This window comes from Scyliorhinus torazame, chromosome 4 (genome assembly GCF_047496885.1).
Source record: "Scyliorhinus torazame isolate Kashiwa2021f chromosome 4, sScyTor2.1, whole genome shotgun sequence".
Classification (NCBI taxonomy): Eukaryota; Metazoa; Chordata; class Chondrichthyes; order Carcharhiniformes; family Scyliorhinidae; genus Scyliorhinus; species Scyliorhinus torazame.
In genome coordinates this window covers 77,829,940-77,841,439 of record NC_092710.1, presented here as the reverse complement: position 1 = coordinate 77,841,439, position 11,500 = coordinate 77,829,940, and positions in this window count along the sequence as shown.

Sequence of the window (11,500 nt, the reverse complement as noted above, 5' to 3'; positions counted from 1 at the left end):
GGGTCAGTACTGAGGTAGCGCTGCACTGTCAGAGGGTCAGTACTGAGGGAGCGCTGCACTGTCAGAGGGTCAGTACTGAGGGAGTGCTGCACTGTCATAGGGTCAGTACTTAGGGAGTGCTGCACTGTCAGAGGATCATTACTGAGGGAGCGCTGCACTGTCAGAGGGTCAGTGCTGAGGGAGTGCTGCACTGTCAGAGGGTCAGTACTGAGTGAGTGCTGCACTGTCAGAGGGTCAGTCCTGAGGGAGTGCTGCACTGTCAGAGGGTCAGTACTGAGGGAGTGCTGCACTGTCAGAAAGTCGGTACTGAGAGGGTGCTGCACTGTCAGAGGGTCAGTACTGAGGGAGCGCTGCACTGTCAGTGGGCCAGTACTGAGGGGGTGCCGCACCGTCAGAGGGTCAGTACTGAGGGAGTGCTGCACTGCAAGAGGGTCACTACTGAGGGGGTGCTGCACCGTCAGAGGGTCAGTACTGAGGGAGTGCTGCACTGTCAGAGGGTCAGTACTGAGGGAGCGCTGCACTGTCAGAGGGTCAGTACTGAGGGAGCGCTGCACTGTCAGAGGGTCAGTACTGAGGGAGTCCTTCACTGTCAGAGGGTCAGGACTGAGGAGCGCTGCACTGTCAGGGGGTCAGTACTGAGGGAGTGCTGCACTGTCAGAGGGTCAGTACTGAGGGAGTGCTGCACTGTCAGAGGGTCAGTACTGAGGAGCGCTGCACTGTCAGGGGGTCAGTACTGAGGGAGTGCTGCACTGTCAGAGGGTCAGCACTGAGGGAGTGTTGCACTGTCAGAGGGTCAGTACTGAGGGAGCGCTGCACTGTCAGAGGGTCAGTACTGAGGAGCGCTGCACTGTATGAGGGTCAGTACTGAAGGAGTGCTGCACTGTCAGAGGGTCAGTACTGAGGGGGTGCTGCACTGTCAGAGGGTCATTACTGTCGGATTGCTGCACTGTCAGAGAGTCCGTACTGAGGGAGTGCTGCACTGTCAGAGGTTCAGTACTGAGGGAGCACTGCACTGTCAGTGCGTCAGTACTGAGGAAGTGCTGCACTGTCTGAGAGTCAGTAATGAGGGAGTGCTGCACTGTCAGAGGGTCAGTACTGAGGGAGTGCTGCACTGTCAGATATTCAGTACTGAGGGAGTGCTGCACTGTCAGAGGGTCAGTCCTGAGGGAGTGCTGCACTGCCAGAGGGTCAGTACTGAGGGAGCGCTGCACTGTCAGAGGGTCAGTACTGAGAGAGCGCTGCACTGTCAGAGGGTCAGTACTGAGGGAGCGCTGCACTGTCAGAGGGTCAGTACTGAGGGAGCGCTGCACTGTCAGGGGGTCAGTACTGAGGGAGCGCTGCACTGTCAGAGGGTCAGTGCTGAGGGAGTCCTTCACTGTCAGAGGGTCAGTACTGAGGAGCGCTGCACTGTCAGGGGGTCAGTACTGAGGGAGTGCTGCACTGTCAGAGGGTCAGTCCTTAGGGAGTGCTGCACTGTCAGAGGGTCATTACTGAGGGAGTGCTGCACTGTCAGAGTGTCATTACTGAGGGAGTGCTGCACTGTCGGAGGGTCATCACTGAGGGAATGCTGCACTGTCAGAGGTTCAGTACTGAGGGAGCACTGCACTGTCAGTGCGTCAGTACTGAGGAAGTGCTGCACTGTCTGAGAGTCAGTACTGAGGGAGTGCTGCACTGTCAGAGGGTCAGTACTGAGGGAGAGCTGCACTGTCTGAGAGTCAGCACTGAGGGAATGTTGCACTGTCAGAGGGTCAGTACTGAGGGAGTGCTGCACTGTCAGAAGGTCAGTACTGAGGGAGTGCTGCACTGTCAGAAGGTCAGTACTGAGGGAGTGCTGCACTGTCAGAGGGTCAGTACTGAGGGAGTGCGGCACTGTCACAGAGTCGGTCCTGAGGGAGTACTGCACTGTCAGATATTCAGTACTGAGGGACTGCTGCACTGTCAGAGGGTCAGTCCTGAGGGAGTGCTGCACTGCCAGAGGGTCAGTACTGAGGGAGCGCTGCACTGTCAGAGGGTCAGTACTGAGGAAGCGCTGCACTGTCAGAGAGTCAGTACTGAGGGAGTGCTGCACTGTCAGAGGGTCAGTATTGAGGGAGTGCTGCACTGTCAGGGGGTCAGCACTGAGGGAGCGCTGCACTGTCAGAGGGTCAGTACTGAGGGAGTCCTTCGCTGTCAGAGGGTCAGTACTGAGGGAGCGCTGCACTGTCAGGTGGTCAGTACTGAGGGAGTGCTGCACTGTCAGAGGGTCAGTACTGAGGGAGTGCTGCACTGTCAGAGGGTCAGTAGTGAGGGAGTTGTGCTCTGTCAGAGGGTCAGCACAGAGGGAGAGCTGCACTGTCAGAGGGACAGTACTGAGGGAATGCTGCACTGTCAGAGGGTCAGTACTGAGGGAGCGCTGCACTGTCAGAGGGACAGTACTGAGGGAATGCTGCACTGTCAGAGGGTCAGTACTTAGGGAGTACGGCACTGTCAGATGATCATTACTGAGTGAGTGCTGCACTGTCAGAGGGTCAGTACTGAGGTAGCGCTGCACTGTCAGAGGGTCAGTACTGAGGGAGCGCTGCACTGTCAGAGGGTCAGTACTGAGGGAGTGCTGCACTGTCATAGGGTCAGTACTTAGGGAGTGCTGCACTGTCAGAGGATCATTACTGAGGGAGCGCTGCACTGTCAGAGGGTCAGTGCTGAGGGAGTGCTGCACTGTCAGAGGGTCAGTACTGAGTGAGTGCTGCACTGTCAGAGGGTCAGTGCTGAGGGAGTGCTGCACTGTCAGAGGCTCAGTACTGAGTGAGTGCTGCACTGTCAGAGGGTCATTCCTGAGGGAGTGCTGCACTGTCAGAGGGTCAGTACTGAGGGAGTGCTGCACTGTCAGAAAGTCGGTACTGAGAGGGTGCTGAACTGTCAGAGGGTCAGTACTGAGGGAGCGCTGCACTGTCAGAGGGCCAGTACTGAGGGGGTGCTGCACCGTCAGAGGGTCAGTACTGAGGCAGCGCTGCACTGCCAGAGGGTCACTACTGAGGGGGTGCTGCACCGTCAGAGGGTCAGTACTGAGGGAGTGCTGCACTGTCAGAGGGTCAGTACTGAGGGAGCGCTGCACTGTCAGAGGGTCAGTACTGAGGGAGTCCTTCACTGTCAGAGGGTCAGTACTGAGGAGCGCTGCACTGTCAGGGGGTCAGTACTGAGGGAGTGCTGCACTGTCAGAGGGTCAGTACTGAGGGAGTGCTGCACTGTCAGAGGGTCAGTAGTGAGGGAGTACTGCACTGTCAGAGGGTCAGTGCTGAGGGAGTCCTTCACTGTCAGAGGGTCAGGACTGAGGAGCGCTGCACTGTCAGGGGGTCAGTACTGAGGGAGTGCTGCTCTGTCAGAGGGTCAGCACAGAGGGAGTGCTGCACTGTCAGAGGGTCAGTACTGAGGGAGTGCTGCACTGTCAGAGGGACAGTACTGAGGGAGAGCTGCACTGTCAGAGGGTCAGTACTGAGAGAGTGCTGCACTGTCAGAGGGTCAGTACTGAGGGAGTGCTGCACTGTCAGAGGGTCATCACTGAGGGAATGCTGCACTGTCAGAGGGTCAGTACTTAGGGAGTGCGGCACTGTCAGATGATCATTAATGAGTGAGTGCTGCACTGTCAGAGGGTCAGTACTGAGGGAGTGTTGCACTGTCAGAGGGTCAGTACTGAGGGAGCGCTGCACTGTCAGAGGGTCAGTACTGAGGGAGCGCTGCACTGTATGAGGGTCAGTACTGAAGGAGTGCTGCACTGTCAGAGGGTCAGTACTGAGGGGGTGCTGCACTGTCAGAGGGTCATTACTGAGGGATTGCTGCACTGTCAGAGAGTCCGTACTGAGGGAGTGCTGCACTGTCAGAGGGTCAGTACTGAGGGAGTGCTGCACTGTCTGAGAGTCAGTACTGAGGGAGTGCTGCACTGTCAGAGGGTCAGTACTGAGGAAGTGCTGCACTGTCAGTGCGTCAGTACTGAGGAAGTGCTGCACTGTCTGAGAGTCAGTACTGAGGGAGTGCTGCACTGTCAGAGGGTCAGTACTGAGGGAGTGCTGCACTGTCAGATATTCAGTACTGAGGGAGTGCTGCACTGTCAGAGGGTCAGTCCTGAGGCAGTGCTGCACTGCCAGAGGGTCAGTACTGAGGGAGCGCTGCACTGTCAGAGGGTCAGTACTGAGGGAGCGCTGCACTGTCAGAGGGTCAGTACTGAGGGAGCGCTGCACTGTCAGAGGGTCAGTACTGAGGGAGCGCTGCACTGTCAGGGGGTCAGTACTGAGGGAGTGCTGCACTGTCAGAGGGTCAGTCCTTAGGGAGTGCTGCACTGTCAGAGGGTCATTACTGAGGGAGCGTTGCACTGTCAGAGGGTCATCACTGAGGGAGTGCTGCACTGTCAGAGTGTCATTACTGAGGGAGTGCTGCACTGTCGGAGGGTCATCACTGAGGGAGTGCTGCACTGTCAGAGGTTCAGTACTGAGGGAGCACTGCACTGTCAGTGCGTCAGTACTGAGGGAGTGCTGCACTGTCTGAGAGTCAGTACTGAGGGAGTGCTGCACTGTCAGAGGGTCATTACTGAGGGAGTGCTGCACTGTCAGAGGGTCAGTACTGAGGGAGTGCTGCACTGTCAGAAGGTCAGTACTGAGGGAGTGCTGCACTGTCAGAGGGTCAGTACTGAGGGAGTGCGGCACTGTCACAGAGTCGGTACTGAGGGAGTGCTGCACTGTCAGATATTCAGTACTGAGGGAGTGCTGCACTGTCAGAGGGTCAGTCCTGAGGGAGTGCTGCACTGTCAGAGGGTCAGTACTGAGGGAGTGCTGCACTGTCAGAAAGTCGGTACTGAGAGGGTGCTGCACTGTCAGAGGGTCAGTACTGAGGGAGCGCTGCACTGTCAGAGGGCTAGTACTGAGGGGGTGCTGCACCGTCAGAGGGTCAGTACTGAGGGAGCGCTGCACTGCCAGAGGGTCACTAATGAGGGGGTGCTGCACTGTCAGAGGGTCAGTACTGAGGGAGTCCTTCACTGTCAGAGGGTCAGTACTGAGGAGCGCTGCACTGTCAGGGGGTCAGTACTGAGGGAGTGCTGCACTGTCAGAGGGTCAGTACTGAGGGAGTGCTGCACTGTCAGAGGGTCAGTACTGAGGAGCGCCGCACTGTCAGGGGGTCAGTACTGAGGGAGTGCTGCACTGTCAGAGGGTCAGTACTGAGGGAGTGCTGCACTGTCAGAGGGTCAGTACTGAGGGAGCGCTGAACTGTCCGAGGGTCAGTACTGAGGGAGTGCTGCACTGTCAGAGAGTCAGTACTGAGGGAGTGCTGCACGGTCAGAGTGTCAGTACTGAGGGAGTGCTGCACTGTCAGACGGTCAGTACTGAGGGAACGCTGATCTGTCAGAGGGTCAGTACTGAGGGAGTGCTGCACTGTCAGAGAGTCAGTACAGAGGGGGTGCTGCACTGTCAGAGAGTCAGTACTGATTGAGCGCTGCACTGTCAGAGGGCCAGTGCTGAGGGAGTGCTGCACTGTCAGAGGGTCAGTACTGAGGGAGCGCTGCACTGTATGAGGGTCAGTACTGAAGGAGTGCTGCACTGTCAGACGGTCAGTACTGAGGGAGTGCTGCACTGTCAGAGGGTCAGTACTGAGGGGGTGCTGCACTGTCAGAGGGTCATTACTGAGGGATTGCTGCACTGTCAGAGAGTCTGTACTGAGGGAGTGCAGCACTGTCAGAGGTTCAGTACTGACGGAGCACTGCACTGTCAGTGCGTCAGTACTGAGGAAGTGCTGCACTGTCTGAGAGTCAGTACTGAGGGAGTGCTGCACTGTCAGCGGGTCATCACTGAGGGAGTGCTGCACTGTCAGAGGGTCAGTACTGAGGGAGTGTCAGAAGGTCAGTACTGAGGGAGTGCTGCACTGTCAGAGGGTCAGTACTGAGGGAGTGCGGCACTATCACAGAGTCGGTACTGAGGGAGTGCTGCACTGTCAGATATTCAGTACTGAGGGAGTGCTGCACTGTCAGAGGGTCAGTCCTGAGGGAGTGCTGCACTGCCAGAGGGTCAGTACTGAGGGAGCGCTGCACTGTCGGAGGGTCAGTACTGAGGGGGCGCTGCACTGTCAGAGGGTCAGTACTGAGTGAGTGCTGCACCGTCAGAGGGTCAGTACTGAGGGAGTGCTGCACTGTCAGAGGGTCAGTACTGAGGGAGCGCTGCACTGTCAGAGGGTCAGTACTGAGGGAGTGCAGCACTGTCAGAGGGTCAGTACTGAGGGAGCGCTGCACTGTCAGAGGGTCAGTACTGAGGGAGCGCTGCACTGTCAGAGGGTCAGTACTGAGGGAGTGCAGCACTGTCAGAGGGTCAGTACTGAGGGAGCGCTGCACTGTCAGAGGGTCAGTACTGAGGGAGTGCTGCACTGTCATAGGGTCAGTACTTAGGGAGTGCTGCACTGTCAGAGGATCATTACTGAGGGAGCGCTGCACTGTCAGAGAGTCAGTACTGAGTGAGTGCTGCACTGTCAGAGAGTCAGTACTGAGGGAGCGCCGCACTGTCAGAGAGTCAGTACTGATGGAGTGATGCACTGTCAGAGGGTCAGTACTGAGTGAGTGCTGCACCGTCAGAGGGTCAGTACTGAGGGATTGCTGCACTGTCAGAGGGTCAGTACTGAGGGAGCGCTGCACTGTCAGAGGGTCAGTACTGAGGGAGTGCAGCACTGTCAGAGGGTCAGTACTGAGGGAGCGCTGCACTGTCAGAGGGTCAGTACTGAGTGAGTGCTGCACTGTCATAGGGTCAGTACTTAGGGAGTGCTGCACTGTCAGAGAGTCAGTACTGAGGGAGTGCTGCACTGTCAGAGGGTCAGTACTGAGGGAGTGTTGCACTGTCATAGGGTCATTACTGAGGGAGCGCTGCACTGTCAGAGAGTCAGTACTGAGTGAGTGCTGCACTTTCAGAGGGTCAGTACTGAGGGAGCGCTGCACTGTCAGAGGGTCAGTACAGAGGGAGTGCTGCACTGTCAGAGGGTCAGTACTGAGGGAGTGCTGCACTGTCAGAAAGTCGGTACTGAGAGGCTGCTGCACTGTCAGAGGGTCAGTACTGAGGGAGCGCTGCACTGTCAGAGGGTCAGTACTGAGGGAGTGCTGCACTGTCAGAGGGTCAGTACTGAGGGAGTGCTGCACTGTCAGAAAGTCGGTACTGAGAGGGTGCTGCACTGTCAGAGGGTCAGTACTGAGGGAGCGCTGCACTGTCAGAGGGTCAGTACTGAGGGAGCGCTGCACTGTCAGAGGGTCAGTACTGAGGGAGCGCTGCACTGTCAGAGGGCCAGTACTGAGGGGTGCTGCACCGTCAGAGGGTCAGTACTGAGGGAGTGCTGCACTGTCAGAGCGTCACTACTGAGGGGGTGCTGCACTGTCGGAGGGTCAGTACTGAGGGAGCGCTGCACTGTCAGAGGGTCAGTACTGAGGGAGTGCTGCACTGTCAGAGCGTCACTACTGAGGGGGTGCTGCACTGTCGGATGGTCAGTACTGAAGAAGTGCTGCACTGTCAGAGGGTCAGTACTCAGGGAGGCATTGAAGGTGGTGGTAAGCGGAAGTTTATTTCGATTTGGGTACAGAGGGAGAGAGTGGAACGGGAAGAGAGGCTGAGGTTAGTTGAGGACACCCTGAGGGTGGACTGGAGGTCCTCAGTGGCGCTGGAGGAGGCAATGCTAAAGGAGAGTCGGAGGCTCCAGATGGAGTTTGGGAAAGGCGGTCGGGCAGCTGCGGAGGGCCAGCGAGGCAGTTTAAGAGTCTGGGCAAAGAGCAAGAGGGACGTTGGCGCAGCAACTGAGGAAGCCGGCTGCCCCAAGGGGGATCGGAAGTGTGGGGCAAGGTGGTGTCAGAGTGGGTGAATGGGGTCCTTCAGGCCTTTCATCAAAGGCTGTCTGAATCGGTGCCTCCGCCTGGGGAGGAGGGGAGGAGGCAGATGGGTTGGAGTTCCCAAGAGTGGAGGGGGAGCAAGTGCAGAGATCGGGGGACCCGATTGGGCTGAGGGAGGTGACGGACTGCATGGGTTTGATGCAGGCGGGGAAGGCACCAGGTCCAAATGGGTTTCCAGCCGGGTTTGATGAGACGTTTGGGTTGGAGCTGGGGCCTCTGTTTGTTGGGATGTATAATGAGTCACCGGCAAGGGAGGAAGTCCATCCCATAATGTCGCAGGCGCCATAGCATTGATTTTAAACAAGGACAAAGACCCGGAGCTGTGTGGGTCATACCGTCTGATTTCACTGTTAGCTGTGGACGGGAGGTTGTGGGCAAAGATGTTGGCATCATGGACAGAGGATTGTGTGGCGGGGGTGATAGGGGAGGACCAGGCGGGGTTTGTGAAGGGGCTATCGGCTAATGTACGCAGACTGCTATCCGTTATTATGATGCTCTCGGAGGGGCAGGAAGTGGTGGTGGTGGCGATGGACACGGAGAAGGCATTTGACCAGTTTGAGTGGGCATACCTGTTGGAGGTGTTGGGTCGGTTCGGGTTTGGGCAGGGGATTGTGGATTGGGCATTTGTATAAGGCGAGTGCGGAGTACTTTGAGTACTGCTCCTCGCTGCTCTTTGCTCTAGCGATAAAACTGTTGCCACTCAGGGCCTCGAGGGGTGGAGGGGGATTGAGTGGGGAGGGGTCAAACACAGATTCTCCGTTTCATTTTTTTCTACCATAAATTTAGAGTACCCAATTCATTTTTTCCAATTAAGGGGCAATTTCACGCGGCCAATCCACCCACCCTGCGCATCTTTGGGTTGCGGGGGCGAAACCCACGCAGGCACGGGGAGAATGAGTTTCCCCGTTTCTGAGACCAAGTGTTGACACCAACGCAGAATCCGTGGACTTTTACGACCGAAAGTCCGGCTCCGCACCTGGACCGATTCTGCGACTGGAAACGAACGAGCACTGGCGCCGCGTGGGACACAGTCGATTCCAACGGAAAACGGTGTGGGATTCGCCGGGTCCGTGATTGACACTCGGCAGGATGACAAGCTGTAGCCGCAAATACACATTACCCACACCCCACACCCCAGACAAGAAGATGGCACTGGTTGTGTTGGAGCGTGCCCATCCCGCTGATGGGTCGGCTGGGGCCAGAGGGCACACAGGGGGGAGATCTATATGATCCGTGGCACTCGGTTCAAGGTGTGTAGTCAGCGGTGTGTGCAGCTGCATGGCTGCCTTCCTGGCTGCGGCAATGGTGTCCTGTGCCCATCCGCCCCGACTCCACCTCCCACTACCCTCCCCGGCCCTGGCAGAATCCCCGGCCAGCGCCACAACTGTCAGCAAACTATGGCGATGTTGGAGTGTTCTGTACCCCCCCCCCCTCTCTCTCTCTCTCCCTCGGTCGCCGCGACGCCGGTTTGACGATTTTTAAAAGCAGAAGCTTCGGGAACTCGGCCCATCGGAGACCGAGCATCGTGGAGGCCCCGGAGAATGCCGGGTCGGACCCGCTAATGATATGTAAACGGTGTCTACTGTACGTGCGTTCCGGACAGCATTGACGCTGCGGGCGAGGTGCTGGAGCAGGGCCGTTTGGTGTCGAATCAGCGCCTGCGGCGATATCGGCGTCGGAACCAATTCTCCGTCTAATCGCCTTTCCCAATCTCGGCGTCAGTCGACGGAGAATCCAGTCCAGGGTCTGGTTGGATGCAGGTGGCCTCCAGTTGTACTCCTGGTGGGGAGTTTTGATGGGATCATGGGGATCCTGGAGGAGGTTGCCCGTTTCTCAGGGTATAAATTGAATCTGGGGAAAAGCGAGGTGTTCCTGATAATTGGCAGGGGGGGGCAGGAAAGGAGGCTGGGGAGGTTGCCGCTCCTGGTGGTGGTGGGGGGGGGGGAGTTTCCGCTATCTCCGGAATACAGGTGGAGTTGGGCCCAGTTACACGAGTTGAACTTGCTGCAATTGGTGGAGGGTATGAAGGCGGACTTCAGGAGGTGGGATGTGTTGCCTTTGTCTTTGGCAGGGAGTGTACAGGCGGTGAACATGATGATGCGGCCCAAGTTTCTGTCCGTGTTCCAGAACCTTCCCATCGTTCCTCAGTCCTGTTTTCGAAAGGTGAGTGGGATGACGTCGAGGTTGGTGTGGGAAGGCTCTGCGAGTGTGGAGGGTGAGAGGTCCCTTTCCAGACCTGCCACTTCCGTTGTCTGAGGATGGTATTGGGAAGGGGAGAGTGGCGGATATACATGGAGAGCTGCTGGATAGGGAGGGCGCTCCTGTGGAGGGGGTCAGACACAGGTGGGAGGAAGAGCTGGGGACCGGGGGGGGGGGGGGGGGGGGGGGGGGGAGCCCTGCTGAAGGTGAATGCTTCCTCGTCGTCATGTGCGAGGCGAGGCCTCACCCAGTTTAATGTGGTGCACAGAGCCCACATGACGGTCTCGAGGATGGGATGGCTCTTTTAGGGGGTGGAGGATCGGTGTGGGCAGGGCGGGAGCGGGGGGGGGTGGGGGGCGGGAGTGGTGAATCTTCTGCATGTTTTGGCTGTATCCAAGGCCGAGGGGGTTCTGGAATGGGCTTTAGGATGTAATGTCTGAAATTCGGCGCGTAGGGATGATATTCGGAGTGTCAGAAAATCCAGTTCAGGTGGGGAGAGAGTCTTGGCCTTTGCCTCCCTGATGGCCTGGAGATGGAATCTGTTGAGTTGGCGGGACTCGGAACTGCCAAAGGCGAGCGTGTGGGCGAGCGACCTGGTGGAATCTTTGCACCTGGAAAAAGTTAAGTTCGCCACATGTGGAGTGGAGGAAGGGTTCACCCTGAGGTGGAAGGGGTTATGGGGAGAAGGCAGGAGAATGGGGATGAGAAAATATCAGCCATGATTGAATGGCGGAGCAGACTCGATGGGCCGAGTGGCCTAATTCTGCTCCTATGTCTTATGGATGGTGTTTATCAACTTCTTCAAAGTGAATTGAGTTTTCAGTGGGTGGGGGGGGGCGGGGGGGGGGGGTAGTTACAGGTGTTTTGTTTTTGTTTGGGGGAGGTATGGGGTGGAAAAGATAAAGGAGGCGGGTTTGGAGTTGACGGGGTGCGGGGGGGTGGGGGGTGGGGGGGGGGGTGGAGGGTGGGATGGTGGATGGAGAGGGGGCGTTGTCAGTTTTGTTACATGTTTCCGACGTTTGCATTTTGTATTTTTGGATATATGAAAAATGCCTTCACTAAAAACATTTCTAATTAAAGACATATGCGCTACTTGCCTTTATTAGCCGAGGCATTGAATATAAGAGCAGGGAGGTTATGATGGAGCTGTATAAAGCACTGGTTAGGCCACAACTATAGTACTGTGTACAGTTTTGGTCACCTCACTAGAGGAAGGATGTGATTGCACTAGAGAGGGTGCAGAGGAGATTCACCAAGATGTTGCCTGGGCTGGAGCGTTTCAGCTATGTGGAGAGGCTGGATAGACAGGGGTTGTTTTCCCTGGAGCAGAGAAGGCGGAGAGGGGCCTGATTGAGGCGTATATAATTATGAGGGCCATGACACTACCTAACCGTTAGACACTAAGGGCAATTTATCATGGCCAAT